General features: G+C 41.7%; 1 long non-coding RNA gene across 3 annotated transcripts in view; it reads right to left on the reverse strand.

Annotated features, from left to right (window-relative positions):
* The window catches only part of LOC139827582 (uncharacterized), a 77,682-nt gene that overhangs the window by 43,426 nt on the left and 10,846 nt on the right, over positions 1-23,410 (reverse strand). Inside the window, exons 4-5 of one of the 3 annotated variants that reach the window (XR_011738383.1) lie at positions 18,825-19,339; positions 5,851-18,567 (exon numbers count right to left, since the gene is read on the reverse strand). This is a non-coding gene — a long non-coding RNA (uncharacterized lncRNA). Of the gene's footprint in view, positions 1-5,850; positions 19,340-23,410 lie in introns of those variants that run through there. The other 2 variants (XR_011738384.1, XR_011738382.1) reach the window with 2 other exon arrangements.

The raw sequence follows: 23,410 nt of genomic DNA on the forward strand, positions 1-23,410 counted from the left end.
GCCTTATGATATGGGATTTTCTTTCTTCTCTCTTTTTGGAAGACCACAGAGAATTTTTCTTTTCTGGTATTAGCCAAGCTCACCACATGAATCCACTTTCTCCTCCCTCCTCTGCAGGGAGGGAGATCGACATGGCAAGGGAACCTCTCAGTCACCTACAGGACCTTTATTTGTTAGATGAAATAATTACTTTTCTTTTTCCAAAATTTCAAGTTAATCTTTCCTCTCTTTGTACAAAGGGGAAATGTCCATTGTTGCCAAGCAAAGGGCAGCTGGGTGAGCACATTGAGGGAGGTGATTCTGCCCCCCTACTCCACGCTGGTGAGACCCACCACCTGGAGTACTGCAACCAGCTCTGGGATCCTCAGTACAGGAAAGACACGGGCCTGTTGGAGAGGGTCCAGAGGAGGCCACCAAGATGATCAGAGGGCTGGAACACCTCTCCTATGAGAAGAGCCTGAGAGAGTTAGGGTTGTTCAGTCTGGAGAAGAGGAGGGTCTGAGGAGACTTTCTTGTGGCCTTTCAGTACTTAAAAGGAGACTATAAGAAAGGTGGGGACAGATTTTTTATCAGGGTCTGTTGTGATAGGACAAGGGGTACAGGTTTTAAACTAAAAGATGGTAGATTCAGACTAGATACAAGGAAGAACTTTTTTACAATGTGTGATGAAACACTGGCACAGGTTGCCCAGAGAGGTGGTAGATGTCCCATCCCTGGAGACATTTCAGGCCAGGCTGGACGGGGCTCTGAGCAACCTGATCTAGTTGAAGATGTCCCTGCTCATTCCAGGGGAGTTGGACTAGATGACCTTTGAAAGTCACTTCCAACCCAAACTATTCTGTGATCCTACAAAAACACACAGAGCACTTCAGCAGACAAGTAACAGCCACACACCAGGCAAGCACAAAGAAGGCAAGCCATCACAGAATGCACTCTTAGAGGGTGAAGCATGGAGTAGAGGCTCTTCTCCCAGTGGAACTGTACAGCCACCTCTGGAGGTCCTGCTTCAATGTCTTCCATAATTCTCCAACTTCCTCATGTCCCCTCACCAGGCCTGGTGTCAAGGCTGACAGCCACAACAGAGGCAGGGATGTTCCCAACACCCTGTGAGTGACAGCCAACAGCCCAATATCCTCTCCCAATGCAATGGCACAAACTTCATGTCTGCTGGCCAAGGAGTGCTATAATTTTGTCACTGAGGCAACATCCTCATGCTTCTTTCTGCTAATCACACTGGTGATCACAACACCACTGTCTCCTTGTAGGAATGGGGTCTTCATAGATTTACATCATGTATTTCTGTTAAACCACTGTTAATTCTACTGCTTCACACACACATTTATTGACATTTCCTCTCCTGATGAAATGTTAAGAGAATGAGAAACCTCCTGGTCTGCTGCCTGTGTGCGCCACAGCCCTGGGGATTTTCAGGGGTGTGATGAGAGGCTGAAGACATTGTTTTATGAGGTTTCTTCTGGAAAGGAAAGCAAAAAACTTGCAGAGTACAGGACTTACTCCTTCTTGAATTCAAATCTGATGAGAGATTGCCAGCTTCCATCTGTATGCATATAAACATTTAACTGAACCAAAATAGGCTGAGCCTACCAGGAAAAAATAAGCAGTAAAAAGGACAACACAATACTTACACTTTTGGTCCCCAAAAAAGTGAATGCTCTTCTCAGCAGCACTCAAAGCAAAAAACAAGAAGTGAGAGCTATTCCTTGGTTTCTTGATTGAAATAACCTTCCTTCACAAAACAAATAGTATCACTTTCCAGGCATTTGTCAAGCAAGAAACAATGGTAGTTAGAGGACATTTCTATAATCCACAACTCCCAGCTGAGAGAAATTGAAAAGACTTTTGATTTATGAGACATGAAGCAATTGTGAAGCAACACACTTGTGAAATCCACTAGTGCAAACATCATTCAAGGAATACTAAAAAACTGGAGACATATAGATGAAGCTTAGCAACTTTACAAACTCAGTATGTTTGCTGTGTGCGACTTATGGTGCAACTCCAGAAAACATACAAAAAAAATTCTTTATGATATTTTTTCCTTGTTTTTTCCTGCATTCCCTAAGTACACGAAAATGTTCCAGGTAGCAGAACATCTGTTCTGCTCACTTCAAAGTAGCAGAATAGATAATATTTGTAAATCAAATAGACTAAGCAAAAGAGTCATACACATTTCTGAATTGAATATACACTGAAGAAAAATATTCTGTCTCACAGTTCAAAAACTGTTGCTCAGATTGGTTTCTGAAACCATTAGTGTATGAAGATGGTCAATATGAGCTCTGGTGTCTCCTTCAGGAAAAAAAAGAAGCAGCAGCAAGAAAAACAATCAGGAGGGCTGTAGTATCTGTAAGTATCCACCACCTGGCAGCTGAACTGCTAGCCGGCAGACTTTAATATTTAGAGGTAATTAAATTTTTTAGTCAAAACCCATCAAAATTCTGTTTCCTTCTAAAAGTTTGGACGGTCCCTTCCTTTATCCCAAAGGAACCCTCAGCTTCCTCTGTCACCCAGCTCCGTTATGGAAGTGCTGGCCAATGACTGCTGCTCTTTCTTTTCTGGTATGGGCATATAACAGCATCGGGTATCAAACAAAATAAGCCAGCTATTAAACAAACCTGAAGACTGGTAGGGGAATAAAGACAAAATCAAAGGTTACAGCTACCACTTCAATGTGAGCTTTTCTACTGCTTCCCAGTCATGCCATTACTGCTTAACCAAGAGAAAACAGCCCACTGCGTTTCAGAGATACCAAAGAAATTTCCACTACAGGAAATACAGAGAATAAGGTCAGATAATTCATAATTTTAGTTTTCCAGCATCTGTGTCAGGTCACTTGTTTAACTGAATTTCCTACATCTGGGCTGTAAATTCTTTGCATATTCGGCACTTTGTCCATTAACTACAGATCTTAGATAAAATGTTCTTGCCTTTCCTTGCTTTCTTCTCTTCCCACAAAAACTCTCCTTCTTCTCCAAGTCAGGAACTTGGTGTGGTTTAGTCACTAAGCTATCACAGTTCAGGTTTTGGAGGGTGGCTTTCCCCAGATCTGCACTGACTTCAGCTCCCCTGCAGCCAGCCAGCAGGTGGTCCTGGAAGGCAGCACAGCAGTAGTCTTGACACAAGAGCATCTACATGATCACCAGCTCTGGGATTCCCCCTGTGACACAAAGAGCTAGCTTCTAGGGTGTTATGATCTAGGTGGGTGAAATCAAAGAAACTGGCATATTTTTTGCTGAAGCAAGAAGCAGTCATTTTGGTTTGTTACACTGAATGCATTAAAGACTGAGTTTCCAGGAAAAGGACCATGCAAATTAAGGGATTTTTTTTTCTGTAATATGGTGAAATTGAAGAAAAGCTAAAATTAGCATTCTAACACTAGTTTCACAGGTCCCAGTTCTGCCACTACTGAATGAATGTGCTGAAATGTGGGGTATAAAAGACACCTACTTCTGGCAGGGAGCTGTGAAATGCTCTGATTATCAGAGTAGTGGAAAAGTTCCCTGGAATTAGCTATTATAGCTGTCATGTACTGGGCTGTTTCAACCACTGTGAAGAGCTCGTACCTACTGTGAACACACCAAAATAACAGCCCTTATCTCCCCTCTCCAGATTTTTGCTGTGAGCTGGATGGTCCTGATCATTTTCTTCCTCTGCTCACAGGAGACACACTCTAATTTGCCCACGAACATAACTTGTCAGCTTTCACTGTAAGACAGTGGTCACAGTTTGAAGGTATCAGTACAGATGACCCTCAGTAATCCTCTTAAATTGCTGCATTTTTCACCAGGAGGGTGCTGAGGCCCTGGAACAGGCTGCCCAGAGAAGTTGTGGATGACCCATCCCTGGATGTGTTCAAGGCCAAGCTGGACAGGGCTCTGAGCCCATGGCAAGGGGGTTGGAACTAGATGATCTTTAAGGTCCTTTCCAACCCAAACTACTTTATGATTCTGTGATTCTGTGTACCAAAGTCACCATCAAACATTCCTCATTTAAAAGCAACTGTAGCTAATTGTGTTGCTGACTTATGTCACAAGTATTGTACTACTTAGTCACGGTTACAAACACATTTTACTCTGAAAGTTTTGAACTAACAAGTATTTTTGATGGTAAATACCACAAAATATGCTACCAATTTTTCCAGTGGCTCTATATTGAAGTCACTGCTGGGATGGTGGACAAGAAATATTTAACAGTACTTGATAATGCAAGCAAAAATGCAGGGCACAAACTGAGAAAGAACACCATATCCAATTGAGGTGGCAGAGGAATGCAGTAGACAGAATGTAATTACGTATATGAGAATTTACCTAGAAAACTGAAGCTATCACCCCTGCTCCTTTGAAAAATGTACTTCCTAGTGTATAGTAATTCATCTAAGTTTCTTAGCTAGGTGCATATTGCATTGTTAGAGTGTTGGCAAGCAAGTTAAGGTAAAAAAAAAATAAAAACAACAGAATGAATGTTTCTTGAATGTCTATTAAATTCAAGCTGATACAAGAAAAAAATGTCATGACTGTCTAAGGAGAGCAAAATGGAAATCAGGGGAAAATAAGATTTGCTTTGAGCTTCACACATTTCTGAACTTCTGGAAGCTAGGGCCAGAGGCAGAAAGAATCTGGGATACTTCTGACCCAGGAAATGCTAAACTCCATACAAATGCCTTTTTTTCCATAGGATTTAAGACCTGGGGCTAGACTTACATTTGGGAACTGTTGAGAATGGTTTGGCAGTTTGTCATGGTTTTGATGAGAGCACTCAAATGCTTAAAAAATAGCCTGGGATCTTTTGGATGCCATTAAGTCCTGGAAGGAAGGTATTTTTTCTATACTCATTAGTAGGAGCAAAAGTTTACATCCAGAAAGTGACTCAGATTGGGCACTGCGGGGATGCCTGGTGTTTCAGAAGCCAGTTCCCAGCCCTGCGATGCTGGGCTTCTGCTATCAGGCTCTGCACAGGGGGTGGCTATGGGGAATTGCATCCACCTGTGAGCTGCTGAGACAGACACTGAGTAGAGAGCCTCTCCAGTCAGCAAACAGGGCAACCTTGAGGACAGGCATAGCTTTTAACCCTGTCCTCAATGGTCCACATGTTGTACCCAGAGCTATTGGAAGGCACCTTTCCCTCTTCAAACCAAAGCCACAGTATCTAGGAAAACAGTTTAAATTGCAACACAGAGCAGAGGTGTTCAGCCATGTTTGCAAAAATGACACTAGGACCGTGGTCTGGTCGACATTCAGAGTTACATGGGAAGTGGCTGAATGCTGTTCACCTTTGTCCTTCAAAATTCGGAGAAATAGGCACTGACCTTCCTTATTTCTTTGGAAAGCTCCCAAACCAGCCACTAACAGGAATGGGCCCTCTCACCTGCTCAGACACCCTGTGCAACAGAAGGACAGACTCTTTCAGACAAAGGGTGAGGAAGTGACAATTTATACACCACGTGTAGTGTATGGAGTACCTCCCTGTTAATCCCTTGGGCCACAGAAGCAGCATAGCAAAAAAAAAAGCTAATTACCTGAAGCATAGCACCATGCAGAGGCAGCAATATTGCCTTTATCCAGAAGTTAACTAGGGTATGCAGTGTCTATATATGTGCTGTAGCCAAAGGGTATAGGGTATAGGGATACTTGGCTTCAGTATCTGGTTATCGGTTTGTTACACTGGCTGATTTTCCACAGGTGACAAATACAGTGTGCTCTGCTATCTATGTTGGCTGAAGACAAACATTAGCCATTAAAACACAATGGTATACAATTGCAGCAAGAAGGAAAACAGAAGAGACTGGGGAGAGGAGCTTTAAATATAAAATTCACTTTAATGACATATCATGTTTTAGGTCAGCCTCCCTTCACAGTGTTCCACAAAATCAATCTTAATAGAGACATTTACAAGCACACAGTACAGATCTGGAGGAAGCAAAGACCCCTTTTATTCCTGGAAATGGAGAGAAACTTTTCATACACACATATGCACCCATGCACTCACAAAACCTCCTCGAGTGTAACTTTAAGAGAAGCAGCAGGCTTGCTCAGCTCAGCTCAGCCAGAACCACTTCATTTTGATGGAAGAGAGGAAAAACAACAACAGTAAAACTCAAACCACTGGGTTCAACAATTTGAGCCAAGTCCTAAAAATAGAACTGTTTTCTTACGGAAAGAAATACCAGAAAAAAAAAAAAAAAAAAGGCAACCCAAAACAACAACAAAAAAGCCCTCGAGAAGATCTGAACTGTTCTCAAAATTGTCTGAATTTGGTGCCAAGTACACAGGGCAGCCTAATACTTAGGAGGCTGCCTGTGCCAGCTCTGAATCCCTCCAGTAACTAGAGACTGCACATCCAAGGCTGGAAAGTGACTGCGGAAAAAGCCTCTGTTTTCTATTGGGTAAGCTGTCAAGTCATTTTAACCCTTGCTTGAATGTCTCCCTGGAGGCCACAAGATTCACAGCCTTTCCCTGACTCTTTGCCTCCAACTGCCAGTGTTTGCTGCCTGGCATAGCCTCCAGTACCCACCTTCCAGCAGTGCGCGGGGCGAAGCAGCAGCTCCATTGCTTGCAAGGGAGAGGGCTTGGCCCTGCTGGAGAAGCCAACAGTTCCAGCCTTCCCTACTATGTCTTTGGTGGCATCTGCTTGCGAGAAAGGAGGTGGTTTGGCCAAAGGAACCAGCAGGAGAGTGCTTGCAAGAACTCACCTCTGCTGTGCTTGCTGGGTGCTGAGCAACTTGTTGGCTTCCTCCCAGTGGGGACCAGGGCGTCACTGCTGGAGATGGGATCTGCTTTTGCAAAACAAACCACTTTTAGGAACTCTTTGCTTGAAATTATTGTCACAGAGAAAGGCCTTGCTATGCTTGGTGCTGTGCAAACTCGAGTGTTGCCCAGAGAGGTGGTAGATGCCTCATTCCTGAAGACATTCCTGGCCAGGCTGGACGGGGCTCTGAGCAACCGGATCTAGTTGAAGATGTCCCTGCTCATTGCAGGGGGTTTGGACTAGATGAGCTTTGAAGGTTCCTTCCAGCCCAAACTATACTATGATTCTAATAAGTATTTCTGTGGGACTCTCAGTGGCATGCAAAATAATTTAAGATGAAAGGCCATATTTTAGTTTCCCTGCCTGCACAGTTCAGAACGGGCAAATCACAAAAAATAATGTTAATGTTAGTGTTAAGAAAATAAGTAAGAAAGCAGCTTACATTTATCCCCTGTGAGACTCCCTATTATCTTACTAAGAACATGACAGAAATACAGCTCTTCATGATTTTGCTTTCATGCTTTGCCCAGTCTCAAAATACATGGTACTAAAAGCACATACCCCCTTCAGAGACAGAATATAGGAAAAAATGCTCTCTGCACATTATACTGGCAATTTGAAAGATGGGTCTTCATCATCTATGCAGGGAAATGGGACTCCAGATTCTCACAAGTCACCTGAGAGCTTCATGCTAAAATACCTGAAATGTCACTACTGACACGTGGCAAATGAGTTCCCAAGTGTTATCAAACTGGCATCTCCTTGTCTTTCTCTCTGTGCCTATGGCCTAGAAGATGTTTGCCTGAAACACCTGAAGGTGCTGCCTGCAAAGACTCTGAGAGGGCAACGCCGCCATCTCCCTCTCCTGTAATCCTTTCCATCACCCGCTGTCCTGGTGAGGCATTTCAACTGTGGCTGTCCAAGGCAGTCTCTGATTTTGTTAGTGGCCATTTGCCTTTGCTGGAAAAAGGTATTAAAAAGGCATTTAAAAAATTCTTAGTAGTACAATGTTAGTTAATCTTCCTCAGTTTTATTGCTGCTGAACAGGCTCCACAGTAGCTCCACCGGTTTCCATATAAAAGCCAGATTCAGTACTAACTTCAGTTTCCTGAAAACCTTTGTTAAGATGGCACAATAAACTACTTTCTTCCACTCCACATGTCTGAAATTCGTATCAGGAGCAAGAGAGACCAGGACATTTAAGGAAGAAAGATCACTTCTCTTTTCATGTAAAAAGGGTTTTTAAGAAGCCAGGATCCCAGCTGAATTTTTGTATGCCAAATACAAGAAATATAATATGAGAGAAACAGAAGTGCTATTTTGGGTCACATAAGTATCATGTTCTGAATAATCCTTTTATTAGCAGGCAGGCCTTTCCTGCTTCTTATTTCTCTTCAGCAGTTACAGACCTCAGGCTCACACATTTCCATCACTGGTATGAGGAGGGCATCTGCCAACTTCCTGTCCCTTAAAAAATACAAGTAAATCTGAACTTGAACCTAGCAATAAGCACATCACAAAGCACAGAGCAGCAACTCTAATAGCTGCTTAAAAAATGTGTTTTCAAGGAGAAGGTCAATATTTTTATGAGACATTTATCTTCTTTCTAAATGCCTGACCCAAATAAGTAATCAAAGAGAATGGAAGTCTAAAGCCATCAGTTTGAATTTCATCATGTGATTCTGGCCTGATGTGTAAGAAAGCACTCCATTAACGTAACAAGCAAAGTGTGCATTGGAAATATTATTCTAAGCATTTAATGGAGTTGTATAACTCTGTGTTTGCTGGAGACAGTAAAAATAGTCAAGAGAATTTTTTAAAAAACAACAACAAAAAAAGCCTTTTTATTAAAAAAAAAACAACAAAAGTTGCTTATGCTTTTTACCGACATTTAGTATCAAAGTGCTTCTGATAAACATTATCAAGGCTCTTCAGGTAACACATTTAATAAAAATACTCATTAAAAACAGTCTCTTTTGAACATGATAAAATAGGAATGGAAACTTTTTTTTGCAAAGTTTTGCTTTCCAGACAGCTATCACAAATAGTTTCACTGCAGAGTAGAGAGTGGTTAATTTTTTTTTATTCAAGAGCCTGAATGATCAGGGTATTTTCTCATACCCTGTCTTTTAATGTTTAACCATATGTACAGGTTTGAAAGCTTTCATATGATTTGGACCAATTATAGAAGTCCCTTAGAACCGAAGTTATGTCTGTACCAGGCACAGTTCTGATGCCAAGGCCAACTAAGGCAGTACAGGAGCATTTTTAATTACAGCACTGCCCTGTGCATTTATGATTACTTAAGTGCACTTGACCCGACCAGTTGTCTAATCCTTCCTTTTAACTTCTCCACGGTCTATTAAACATCCCTATTTCTGAGACTCTCTGCTGGAATCAAACACTTGGTGGTTGCAATGTCTGCCTTTCCTGCTTACAACGTTCTGACAGCCCTTAACATATTCTAGTCTGGATCTGACCTCTCAACAGTACGTGTCTAAATTGAGTCAATCTCACTGACAAAGATCAAACTGCTACTTAAAGCATCTCGTGGCTGGATTTCCTTCCCAGCAGACCCACAACTCCAAGCCAAAGCAGACATGAAAGGCTGCACGCAGCTACAAGGGGTATTAGGCAGGAGAACAGGGCAAGCCTCACATGATCCGAGCAGTGAGTGCTCCTGTGCAAGTGGTGCGGATAAAAAGGAGGGGAAACGGGCGAAAGAGTAAATCTGTGCCTAGAAAGCATGAGGGTGATACTCATCATCTGTGTATGATGGTGGTACTCATCCACTGCAATACTCATGCGCAATGGTGATACAGTCAGCAGTAGATAAATAGGTTCTCTGAACAGAAATAAAAGACTTTATGCTGTCTCCCTTCTTTGCAGTGTTGCTTGATTCATTTGTACTTATGGCTTCAAGCTTTTCACAAATGTCATCTGGAAAACCAACTTCACCACCAATCTCAGAGATCCAGAACTACAACAAGCACTATAGGTCTCTACATGGGAAAAAGATCTGCTGTGCTTGAGTACATAGAGTAATTAATGAATGCTGTCCTGAAGCTTATTGCCACCTGACTTTAAAATAGAATAGAGAATACAATTCCTACTCTTTTCCACTGAGAAGTCACAAACAATGTAGATAAAACAACTGCTTTTGTGGGGAGATGAAGAGGCTAAGCAAAGTGTAGTGGCATCTAGGATTTTATCTGTGTTTTCATTATTTACTTACAAACCAGCATTTCATTTTCCTTTGAAGTTATATCCTCTTCCTTGGGACAAGTATTCTAGCAGGGAGAGAGGAGAAAGCTCTTGATTTCATTTTGTTGTAAAGGCTATTTTGCCATGAATATACTGGAAAACAGCCAATAACCATCTTCCTGCAGGGCCTACAGAAACAGAACTAGTGCAGAAAAAAAACTTTTTGAACTAATTCTTGCAATACCAATGTAAAAGAAAATTGTGTGCTTGTCAGTCAGGTTCTTTAGGTCTAGTACAGTTAGAATGTGTACTTTGAAAAAAGAAAATCTATTTCCCAGATAATAATGTTCTTTGGAAACCATTCCATGATCCTAGAAATTAATCTGTGAAGTTTTATTTTCTGGCTTCGTGGATGGGGGAACACAGATCCAGGAAATACACGCATCCTTCTCAGTGGATTAGAAAAGTTCATTCCTGCCTCGCACAACTCTTTTAAACCTTCTTGTTCTTTTTATTTTCCTAGCCATCATCTTTCCATTCAGTCCTACGGGGACTCTGATCTCACTGAATGTAAACTTGCCACTCCTGAATTTCTTTACCTATATTCCATTCTTGAAAAAATGTATGCATCTGTTATTCAAAACTTTCTTCTAGGGAGTCCAAGCATTAAGGAAAACAAAACCAGAAGCTTGGTAAGATCTCACTGGGTGATTATGAGGGCTTGGGATAACCAAAGTTTTCTCAGATTCAAGCACTAAAAAAAAAAGCTACCTCTTATTTTTCTGGTAATAGAAGAGAGAAATCAACTAAACTGTGGGTTTAAGAAAGCAACCCAAACCAAATACTTTAGATTTTGTTCTTATACAGCAAAAATGAAAACAAGGAATAAGTAAGGTCCCAATGATCACGGGGTAAATGGGTGAATAATCATTCTGTGCTACATACTAGCAGTGAGAAAACCAGCAGCTCATTTCAAGAAATACATACATAACGCATATACAGCAACCACTGATAGAATATATCTCCAAAGAAATGTTTCCTTCTTCATGTATTATACCATGGACTGAAGAATTTTAATTTTCTCCTCCCAGCTTTGTACTAGCTCTCCTCCCTGCCAGGATGAAAACCCCTGTGGCATTTCAGTTCCACTCCACAGTTAAGCATGTTCAGTACACACTGTACGTTTCTTGCCTTGAGGTAACAAAACCAATTTCTTTATTTAGTTGTTAATTCAGGGATTGTTACTTCACAGGTTTCTAAGGCTTCTGTGTAATTCTCCATCATTTAGCTATGTCTGGTTTTCTTCCAAACATACTGGGGGTCTTGGAATTTGAAGATGAGAAATTATTCTAGGATTTGTTTCTCCCTTTGAACAGGATTTGAATGGAGGTATCTGGCTAGTACTTGGCAATTATTACTTAGAGAATAAAGTTTCTTGGTAAATTCTGTGTTGCACCTGGTACGACACCCCCAGCCACTGCACTGAAGAAAGTGAGGCTATTCCTGTGGATTGTACTTGAGATGTGTGAAGACTTGAAATTTCGACACACACCATGTAACCTGTTCCTGCTGTTTCTGAACTCCACATTTGAACAATAGCATTGTCTTTCCTGCCATCTATAAAATGACACAGGGTGTGTGTACAAGGACAGTTAGCATTTCCCCTTCTGACACAGTAAAAGGTGATGTCATCTGTAAGCACACGCAAAAATCTGCTGGAATTGTGTATTATGAAACATCTGAGGCAAGGTGTCTAATATCTCTAGTATAAGAATATTATGCTGTAGAAATAAAATGCAGGATAGGATTAACAGCATCTAAGACATTTAATAGCTTAGAATATAGGCAGAGATTTATCATACGGATTTCTTTACACTTCGTATGACTAAGTCTTTGACTAATTTAAGCATTTTAAAAGCATTTCATGTGTATCTCATAACCCCAGGAACACGGCGAGATTTTTGCTGCATTGCTGTTTGGATGTTTTAAGAGGCAAATCCTGTATTCCATGTAAGCATCCACTTCCATTACGGTTGTTTTTCTTCCCAAGAAACAAAACCCTCTGCTTTTAAGTTTCTTTTCAATTCTTTTAATAAAACTCATGGAATAGATTTCATTTGCATATAATTACCATGAGCATTTTTCTGTTACTTCTTCCTGGAAGCATTATTTTCAACTGTGCAAAAGCAAAATGTTTGTATTGTGCATTTTTAAACCCAAAGTAAACTGTCAACATACCAGTTAATCTCTGACCTGAACTTCTGTCAAAACTAGAACCACAATAATGTGCGACTCAACTACTCAGACTGTCTTCAGGGATTTCATTCATTCTTTGCTGGGCTCCTGCATAGGACAGAAATTATAAGTAACATGCATCAAAAAAGCTGCTTTGATAGTGCTAGTCTTGGTTACATCATATTTTTCTGCTACTCTTCTCATTTTCTTTTAAGAGTCTTCTCCACACCAAGACAACAGAACTATTCACTCTTCCATGTCATGGACCCCAAGAAGCTTTTTTCTTCCAACATGCATCCCTTCTCCCTGTTCCTAAATCCCTTCTTCCTTCATGGACAATATTCCCCTTGGAGCCATCTGATTATCTGCTCAAGACCAAGACTGGCACACAAAAGTTGTCTCCTGCTCACCTATGCGATATCTCCTATTTCAGCACAAGTCCTCCTCAGCTCCAGAGCTGCTTCTTCCCAAAAAATGGCTCAGTTTACTGGTTGGCAAGGGAAGAAAACTGTCAGATATATTAGCTTCAAGGTGCGGTTTTAACACAACAGGGGAATCATCAGTCCTGCCTGAAGGATGAAACTTCAGTAATCACAATTTCACAGGAACCTTCTTGCATTGTATAAGTGCTCTTTATACATGTTCCTATTTTCACGTCTGTCTAGGTCTCCAGTTTAGGATTTAGCTGAAATAAATCAGATCAAACCAATGAACAATTTGCTGCTATGTGTCTCACAGTTATTCTCAAAAAAAAAAAAGACCCAAAATTTTGTCAGTGTGTTTTCTGCAGACATAAGAAAATAATTTGTCCTAGGTGATTCATTGTTTATTCCTTTCCAGATTTAGTGCTCACTGTGAAAAAATAAAGATCTTTCTTTTAAATGCCCTGCAAAACAACAGTAGCTTTTTTGACAGGTCAAAACAACTGCTTGAATATAGGACATTATTTAAAATGAAGCACATACAGGAAGGAGTTCAACAAGTGAGTGAGTCTGCAGAAGCACAGGAAGAAGAATCCTGCTTTAATGGATATTGGCTCTATCTTTCCTAATTATTGCTAAGGCATTAACCACTGCAGCTTGTAAGGGCAAAGCAGAACATTAAGACAAAGCATGATCATATCCATTTACAAATCTCAGATACTGCCCTAACTTTCTTATTTCTAGTGCCACAGGACTATTGGGCTGCATCAAAAGGAGCTTGGGCTACGTCAAAAGGAGTGTGGCCAGCGGGTCGAGGGAGGTGATTCTGCCCCTCTGCTCTGATCTGATGAGAACCCACCGGGAGTCCTGCATCCAGCTCTGGAGCCCTCAGTACAGGAAAAACATGGACATGTTGGAGAGGGTCCAGAAGAGGGCAACAAAAATGACCAGAGGACTGGAACATGCCTCCTATGAAGACAGGCTTAGACAGTTGGGGTTGTTCAGCCTGGAGAAGAGAAAGCTCCAGGGAGATTTTATCGCAGCCTTTTGGTACTTAAAAGGGGCCTATAAGAAAGATGGGGACAGACTTTTTAGAAGGGTGTGTTACAACAGGACAAGGGGTAATGGTTTTAAACTAATAGAAGGGAGATTCAGGCTAGACATGAGGAAGAAATTTTTACAGTGAGGGTGGTGAAACACTGGTACAGGTTGCTTGGAGAGGTGGTTGATGCCCCTTCCTTGGAGACATTCAAGGTCAGGCTGGACAGGGCTCTGAGCAACCTGATCTAGTTGAAGATGTTCCTGCTCATTGCAGGGGCTTGGACTAGATGACCTTTGAAGGTCCTTTCCAAACCCAATTATTCTATGATTCTGTAATGCTTTTTCTTAATCCTGAATATATCACTAAATGACTTCATAAGTGGGCCTAACTGGGACAGCTTCTCACAGGGGACCTTGGCAGGAAGAATGCAAGAGCAAAACCTCCAGAGGAGGTTTCACACTGCATGTCAGGTTGTTATGTGAGACTTTCTTCTAGGATGGGATATGGATCTAAAGCAGACTGGTTCATAATATCCAGGCTAAATCATCAAGAACAGTATAAACCACGGTATTTAAATTAAGAAGAGTAAACAGTAATTTTCAGTCACGTTGTTGCTCTATTCTACCATGCTGTACACTGTGGCTGAACCATCCAACATCTGGACTGTGAATACAATACTGCCAAAGCTGTACTCAGTGGCTGCCAAACTGCTGAGCCCACGTGTGGCTTCACAGCTTGATATCTAGAGAGCTCAGCTATGATCCAAATTCTGAAAAATCACCAGGTCTAGGGTTGCAATATGATTCAGCAGTTTGGAGGAGAGCCTTCTTAAGTAAAAAAAAAATGAAAAAAAAAAACACAAACTGACCATATATGGCATACAAATTTTAACAAAGAAGTAAACTCCTTGAACACGTTCCTTTCACAGCAGAGCTCCATAACTTGACTGGTTGGTACAAAATATGGCTTGTCACAAGCATTAGGGGCTAAATTCTGCTTCCATAACAATGGTGCAAACTCAGATTAACTCCTCTAATTTCAGTGGTATACAGCCTGCTTGAATGTGAATGTACAAAAGCTCCTTGACATGCCTCTTGCTGGTGCTGTTCAAGGTAAGCTTGAAACCACTAACCAGGTAGAGAATAGCTTCGTTACCTAAGAAAGCCTCCTGTGGTGTTCCAGGAATGTATCTAGAGAGGTGGACTCAGGCCCTACCACACAAAGATACTTGATTTGTAAATTAAATAAGGCTTGTGAACTGACAATGAACAAAAGCCAGGGTTCTGCACACACAGAACGCACTGGGAACCTCAGTCTTACACTAATTACTCTGCGTGCTCTAGGGATGTTTACACACACATAAAAGGTGACCATAGCTTGCCAAAATGAGGTGCCTACTGGCCTGGTACATGGAAGAGTTCAGCTGCTAATTTGCATTGCAAAGCCTATTCCTCAAACTTGGCTCCTTGCCTTTTTGAAAGATAAAAATAGTTAAACTGTGATTTTTTTTTTTCTTTCATTTATTCATTTATTGATCATTCAGGTGGACCAAGCCATGAGAGAGCTCAGCTCCCACGCTGTGCTACTCAGTCCTGCCTGGTCAGACAGGTCAGACACCATCCATCCATCTGTACTGTCCTCATTCTTCTAGTGATGATGCCTGTGCTTCCTTTGCCAAGCAGAGTGGCTTAATGAACATTCTCTAGTCCTTGTAAAATAGGTGCTCAGTCATTCGGGAAATAAAAGAAAAAAAATAAATGGAATAAATGAAATAAATGCCACTCCAGTTCAAGCTGAAAAATTTGTTCAGCACTACAAAATGTTGCTTGAGGAAAGCTTCCTTTTAATATAGTACATGAGACAAATGAAGTCCTTTTTTCTCATTCCCTTCTCTTTACCAGTAATTGAATGAAGTGGAGATTGTGAGGTAAAATCAAGCACATCTGGGTCAATTAGCATGGAAAGTCAATTCTTTAAAACCTGATGGATGCCTCTGGGAATCGCGCACTTCACAGCACGAATCTCAGTGCAGTGCCGCACTCTCAGCAACTCAACTCAATTAAGCCATTACGTGGTTCTTTAAATCTGGGGATCCAGGGGAATTGGTTAATTGTCTGCTTGTCATGGTTCCTCCTCAGGGAGCATGTAAACGTCTTCTGTTTCTCCTATAGATGTGTGGTGCACATAACAATCCATTTTAGCTGACTTATTCAAAGCTTATTTCTCCCGTGGGAAAATTAATCTTTCTCCTCAAACACTGCCCAGAAGAACAAAGCTCTCCAGTGGAAACAAACCATGCTATCAATATGGAATAGGTTTTCAACTACTACAGTCAGGTTTATATTTCCTTTTCCTTGCAAGACTCAACTATTTCTCTCCACTTTCACTTGTCCATAACTTTCACAACCAAACTCCTTAGGCCTGTGATGGGGTTTCACTGCTCTCCACTGCTATGAGCAGCTCTGCCACACTCTTGGACTTACCTAACACACCATAAGTCACTCACTCACTTCACAATCAGCAGAGCCCAAGGAAGCTGCCTAAGCATTTGTGAAGCACTTTATTGAATGGACAGAGATGAGTATCTCTGGAGGATAACACATCGCACCTCCAGATAGATGGGCAGGATGACACATTGGGGGTTGTTCATCTGTCCCCACTGAGAGCTGCTCCAGATCCATTGAACCAAGGGGACCACTGGAAAGATCTTGAAAAACCAGCCTAAGGCAGACATCCCACTTATAGATGGTAAAATTAGCAAGATTAATCCCACCTACATCTCCCCACTGCTGTCACTGTGACAACCACCCAGGAAAGACAGACGGCTGTCCCTGACTCACCACACCACATCAGTGAGCTTCTCTTCATCTTCACACAAGCAGCTGCTTTCACTCTTGCTTCATGTTTCAGACTGCTGAAGACCCAAAATCTCTAGTTGGCCTTGGTGGCAGACAGTTACTGGGTGCTCAGAATCATGGAAAACAAATCACCTCATTTAGTCCCTAAATATGGATTTAGAAGGCTAACTTTAGCTTCAGATTTTTTTAAAACTTAGCATGGTATTAAAATCCCTCCACGGGGTGAGTTAATTCTTTACCATCAAAGAAAAGTAAAACAACTGCTCCAAGGTCATACAGCAAGGTGACTAGGATTAGAATGCCACAAATTTTGTGTGCTATAACCAGAAAATTATTCTGTTTCCTAAATGTAACATAATTGGGACATAGTCTGATAAATGGAGACTGAGTAAGCCACACTAAATCTACTGATGTGTTCTGCAATGTCTGGATGCATCCCTAACCCTTGCTATGAAAGGAAATGTAATTATGGTAATGCAGAAGTGCAGTCCACCCATCATTTGGGTTACCACACATATACGTAACCGATTCCAAATATAGAACTGCAGCAATGTCTCTTACACTCTTATCTCCCTTAGATCCCTTTTTCCTTAAGTTATAAGCTTTCCATATTTTCTTCTGACAGGAGAAACAATATATTTTTGTGCATGCACACCAACTGTCACATCCTTTGGGACATGGGGAACAGCTGCTCAACATCCACCAGAAAGCTGCCATTGGAGGCAGACACCTTCACTTGCCCACATAGATCTAAACAGAGTGTTTGCTTGGGCGCAATGCTGGGCTTGAAGGAGGGAAGCTAAGCCTGAGAAGGGAAGTTCAAGGAGGAGAGGAAGATCAGGAAGCCAGAAATTTTTATAAGGCACCCTTGTGTTTTGGAACCTACGCCAATTTAAAAAATGAGGCATATGTGTCTTAGTGTAGTTTCAGCCATGAATGCAGGGCAGTGTAGAGATTCACAAGCACTATTTAAACAGCCTAGTTTGGCTCTGGACAAGCAGAACAGCACAGCATACAGCCCAGGCTAACTTTCATAGCTTCTGTGTTGGCAGTTCAGACCAGTCGGCTTCTCAGGTGTAAAAAAGTAAATGTATATTGGTGTCCTCAGCATGTGTCACTCACTTGGTTTACATCATCTGGAGGACCTGTCTTCAGAAGTTGTGCAATACATACGTGTAGCTTAAAAATTTCAGTTGCAGCCTCAGAGTATGTGCGAGGGATCCTGGTGACAAAGTTTCTGGCTCTCCTGCCTTTCTGCAATGAAGGAGACAATGCTAGACACTTTTCTTCCTTGTGCAGTGGACTGGCATGCACTTATTTTTGTGCACCTCAGCTTGCCTTGGTTGCAGAAAAGAGTAAAATATTTTATTAACTTTCATCTCATAAACCAGAGTGTGGTAGATAGCTAGATTTCCAGTTTCACCAAGCTTTTGCAGGCAAAGAAGTGGCTCATTGCCAGGTGTCTATAGGGCTTTCAGAGGTATCTAAAGTTCAGAAAGCATTCTGACTCTAACTTGAAATTGTTAGTATCTTTAGGCTGTCATGCCTAGATGTTTACCATGAGTTACAGTATAATCAGAGGAAGCAGAGGCAGCAGTGAGAAGAATTAAAAGCACTGCAACCTGCACATCCCCACCCAAGGCTCACTTCTTGAAAGTGCCTTGTTCTTGCACTGAGCAACAGCATGTTGCAGCGAAGTAATCCCAGACATGGCAGGGCAGCCAGTCCCAGCACGTTGGTGGCTGCTCCTTCAGCGTTCATTGGTTCTGGACACAGTCACAAATCAGAGCTTCACGTCAAAGGGACTCTCTGGTCACTTTCCACTCACAACCAAAGCAACATGACAGCTCTGTTCTCAGCGAAAACAGCACTGGTGCTCATGTATGTGCATCTGGACCAATCATTAACCTGTTTTAGACTCAAATACTTTCATTTCCTTCTTGGAATACATATTTTTTTTTTAATGCAGCAAACTATCTCTTCTGCCTCCATCTTTTCTTATTGTCTGGAACTCACCAAGATGTTGCCTGATCAGCCATGGCTGGAAAAAGAAAAATAGGGAAGGACTAATCACAGTAAATTCAATCCAACCAAGTCAACAGAGGCTTGAAGGCTTTCGGGATGCTTTGTAATCCACATGCAAGGAGTTCCCCCAGTCCACTTTCTGCTAAAAATTCATCTGTATCCCAAAGTTAATGCAAAGAGAGGTCATTAACAGCTGAATTGCTTCCTGACCATAAGGTCCAGTAGCCCCTACAGTTGAATATACATTGTATACATGTTGAGGAAGAGACATACCATTGCATGGCAACTGCATGTAGCATAGCCAACTCCTGACTGCCATGCATATTCTGTCCTGTGGTCTTCTATTCCAGCTCAGAGATTGTGTAAAATGCTGCTACCATGTTTACGCTGGCTTCACTTTGATGCAAGGGACTACATGAAATGTCACACAAACACACAATAAACACAGGCCTTCTTCCAGAGCTGTCAGCAGCACCTTTGAGACGTTACAGGTGCACCTCAAAAAAACCAAAACAAAACAAACAAAACAAACAAAAAACACAAAACAAACAAACAAACAAAAAAAACCAAAAACATTTGCAACAAATAGGAACTTGCATTTTTGACCTTTTTTTCAGAAACAGCAGCTCTAGCATCCTCCAACACCCAGAGTAGAACAAAACCTGATATGTTCACCTTGGCATTACAAATACATACAGACACATGAACATACATACACATACCTACAAACCCTCTCCCTGGGAACATGGTCCTCCCTTTTCGGGTACATACCAGCAGGAATGCATACACTGAAGAAAGAAAGGTGGAAAACAGTCATTTTTTTTTTCACACAGTCGTTTTTATTCTGCTTGCAGCAGTTCTTTCCTTTTACAGCCACGGGCAAGGGTTGAATCCAAACGAGCCAAAGGCAGTCTAGGCAGGATGTAAATGAGACCACACCTTCCAAACACCCTCCAATCATAAGGAAAGAGCACGGATGTAAATAAAACCACACCTTTGCTGGACCAGCCTCCTCTTCTGACGTAAAGCAGTTTCCATGTCAATAAGACCACTCCCTCAGATGGCCTGCCTATTTCCATTTGTGATGAGAGGCATGTAAGCAAGGCCAAGCCTTTTTACAAACACGCAAGCAAAACTGAGAGGAGTGCAAGGAACTCTTACCCTGCTTCTGCTCAGAGAGAAGTTAGTTCCTTTTTTGGAAAGCACTTTCTTGCTGTGTGTGGGATACCATGAGGCAGTACAAATCTTTCCTTGGTATTCCTGTCAGGCATTTAAGACTGTTTTACAAACAAACTGTTTGCCTGTAGGACATGGATACACATTTTAAGGTTTCACTTTTACCTTGCACTGACAAGCCATTTCTCAGCCTGACATGAGATGGTTGCCTTCCTTCCAACTGAATAGAATTTAAAAAACACAACAATGGAAACAGTGAGATCCTTCTGCATTGTTTCTTATATCCATCTTTCCACGTGTACATCCAAAGCTGATTTCAAGATTTCCAACCCAGATCAAATGCAAGGGGCTTGTCCCAAAAGGTAAAGAACAAAAACTGCAGCCAGGGTTCAGTGTAACTTTTTTCCAGATGTCAGAGCTCACTACAGTCATCTCTGAAATCGATTCTGGTTTGGGCCAACAAGCAGCATAAGTATCGGTAAAACATTACTGCCACTGGAGAGTCATTTAAATACTTGGAAACACTTACAATATCTAGGTTAGGAAGGCAAACAACTTGAAAGCATTCTGAGAGGAAAAACACAGTTCTCATCTACACTCCTCACAGTAATAAAGTCCTGGAGAAATGTTACAGGCAGACCCCAACTTCCTAGAACAAGATATATGAGACATAATGAAAATGCTTGCAATGGCACACACTTCAGCCAAAAAGGTGGTTTTTAATAAGATTGGAAAAGGGTGTACTGCATTCCCACATAAATGGTGGAAACACAGATGTTGTCCAAGTTTAGGAAAACAAAATTGTCCACATTTTTGATGTTTGCACCAAAGAAAAAGCTTTGAACATTTGATGGAAGACTATTAAAGGAAATCATTATTATTATCGTGGCTCCCACCAGTGATACAGGAACATTTTCCTTATAAATCCATCTTTCACTAGAGTCTAAATTGGCCTGAAATAACTAGTTGGGACCAAAATCTGGGTTGTGAGATCTCTGGAAGTAAAGCTGCATCTGGCTGTTTACAAAATTCTAGTCTAAAGAGACCGTGAGAGCGGAAGAGGAGCATTTTTAGTGGTTAAAGCTATCTATCTTGTTTGTGCTGTTTCACAGTGCTAAGCAGCGATCAGCAACCAAAAAGGAAATTTGGAAACAGTGCCGATGAGCACCCAGAAGTTCGCAGGCACATTCAGCCATCTCGAGCATTTTTTTCTGAAACATGCAGCTGCCTCATAACACAGACCATCTCATGATATATCTGGAGCTCGCATTTCCAAGGATATCCTGGAAAAAACCCAGCAAGAGTCACAGCAGGAAAAGAAAGGTTCCAGAACATTATTGATTTTCAGCAAAGAATCATTTCATGCCTAGGCTTAAAACTAGGTTATGTCTAAAGCATTATTTTTATATTAATTTAACGAATCAGTTCATTAGGCTTAAAGGGTAAACAATGGATAGATGCAGTTTTCTTTTTTGAGCCAGTCTCCAAAAAGTATGCACCCCAAAGCTGTACATTTTAATGGAAGACAGAAAGGAGGTAAAATGAGAAATGCAGTCATAGGGCAAGTCTGATTTGGCAGATGTTTCATTTTATGGAATGAGAATACTGGTTTCCACCCACTGTTCCTGCACCATTGCACTGTTCAGTGGTCCAGGCTTCTCTCATGTACCTGCAGCACATCCCAGCTTTCTATTTGCTTCTACAGCTTCCTTCCACACTTCAACTTCCAAAGCCGTAAGAATGAAAAGAGTCAATTGTGAAGCCCATTAATGTTTCCCTGTACCAAGGTACCAAGGCATTGGGCAGAACTGCAATGGGCCCTGGTATAAAACCTGTCACAGGCTACTCTTTCAGTCACATTTCCACATGTTTTTCTGCTTTGCAGTTTGCTGATTTTCTCTTCAGCATTCTCCTTTCTTGCCATTTCTGCTCCAGTTTATGCCACACACCTCCTCTTCCTCAATCTCTCTTCTTCATAACACTCAGCCCCTTGCCAGTCTCCATGTTCTTTTGCCACTACGGTCTTGCACTTAACCTCCACTTTCTTTTCACCTGCAACACCCCTAAAGTCAAACCACCTTTCCTGCGCTCTCATGAAATATCCATCCCAATTTATTGGTTCTCCCCTATTTTACCAGATTTTACAAGCTCTTTCATACAAATGTGCTCTTCATCTGTGCAGCACAACTGGCAAAATCAGGACTCAAGTGTGGTCTTTTCAACACAGAGGCTGTGTTTTACTGCAACGCTCTGCACAACTGTCATCTTTTGTACACTAGTTTACTATTAAAAATGTATTACGCCCCCAGTAATGTCTTAAATTTACTAGTTCAACAAATTATATAAGTCCCTTACATTTTAATTAGCTAATTAGCTAGATCCTTTAGTAAGACTGTCACTTAAACTTCTAGGCTTACAACAGAATTATTTTGTGAACAAAATCTATATAACAGTATCTGAGAGAAACTTTGAAACAAAATATTACAAGAGAGAAACTGCAGTTGGTGAGAGACCAATAAACACACTGTAAATTCTGAGGGTTTGCACAAGAAACACTGAGTCGTGAATGACTATTCCAGAAATGGAAAAATAGAGTGTCTCTTGACATCCAAATAAGGTGAGCAGGCAGTGCTCCAACAAACAAATCAGAATTGGAAAGAGAGAAAAATGCCTTCTCGGATCCAAGTAGTTTCAAAAATGAAAACAGGGATTAAAAAAAGAAGAATTAAAACATGGGAAGCTGAAGCCTATTCCCATATTTTATTGCACCACTTGAAAGAATGCTAAATGCAGGCTCTAGCCTGATGAGAAGCAGTATCCTTTGTTTTTTCTGCCAGCGATAAGACTCACTGATGAAGATGGGATTTAAAACAGGACGGAGTTTAAATCGGTGCACTGAAAGAGAGGTCATGCTGCTTCCTCTTCTTTTTTTGAGGGCAAGGATGACTTTTCTAACCTGAGCATTTCGGAGGTGGTAGACCAGGTAGGTCAGGTTTCCACATCAGCTCTTCCCCATGCCAAACTGCAAAGCAGTGAGCCTGAAAGAGCAGCTGCTGGTGACACCGAGAAGTGCTGAACGCCACTGCCCCTTGCTACAAAAGGCGGGAAAACCCCCAAAGGAATAACCCACATCAGCTCTTGGACCTGCAGGCACTGACAACGCAGCCCACACTCGAGCCCTCTGAAAACATCCCTGGCACCTCACCCTTCTGGGAGATGCCTGAGGGGTTATGGCAAAAACCAAACTATGACTACTTTGGAGAGCCGTTTGGTGTTAGATCCGTTCTGTAGGGCCACTTAGATGGCACACAATAAACACAAAATGGTCATGAAGAAGCTGTGAGAGGAGATACGACCCTCGTGTGTGCGTGCCATCAGAGAACATCGGGTTAGCACCCTCGGGTCTCCTAAGGAGCTCTCACTATATTCAGTCCCTCTTGCTCTGTGTCTCAGGAACTCCCCCTGCAACCCCAGCCACGAAAAACTGTGACACACAAATACCATTTCTTTACAAGTACTTTACAAGTGACTTTAGTCAACTCTCCCAACTCAAGCAAAGAAGACACAGAATGATGGCTGAAGGTCTCCAAAGATGCTATCAGTGATAGATCCCTACTTGTTGGACTCGCTGGCCTGTTATCCAACACTGAGCCTTTGAACTATCCAGTCCAAGGTCACGTACT

Source organism: Patagioenas fasciata, chromosome 3 (assembly GCF_037038585.1).
Source record: "Patagioenas fasciata isolate bPatFas1 chromosome 3, bPatFas1.hap1, whole genome shotgun sequence".
Classification (NCBI taxonomy): domain Eukaryota; kingdom Metazoa; phylum Chordata; class Aves; order Columbiformes; family Columbidae; genus Patagioenas; species Patagioenas fasciata.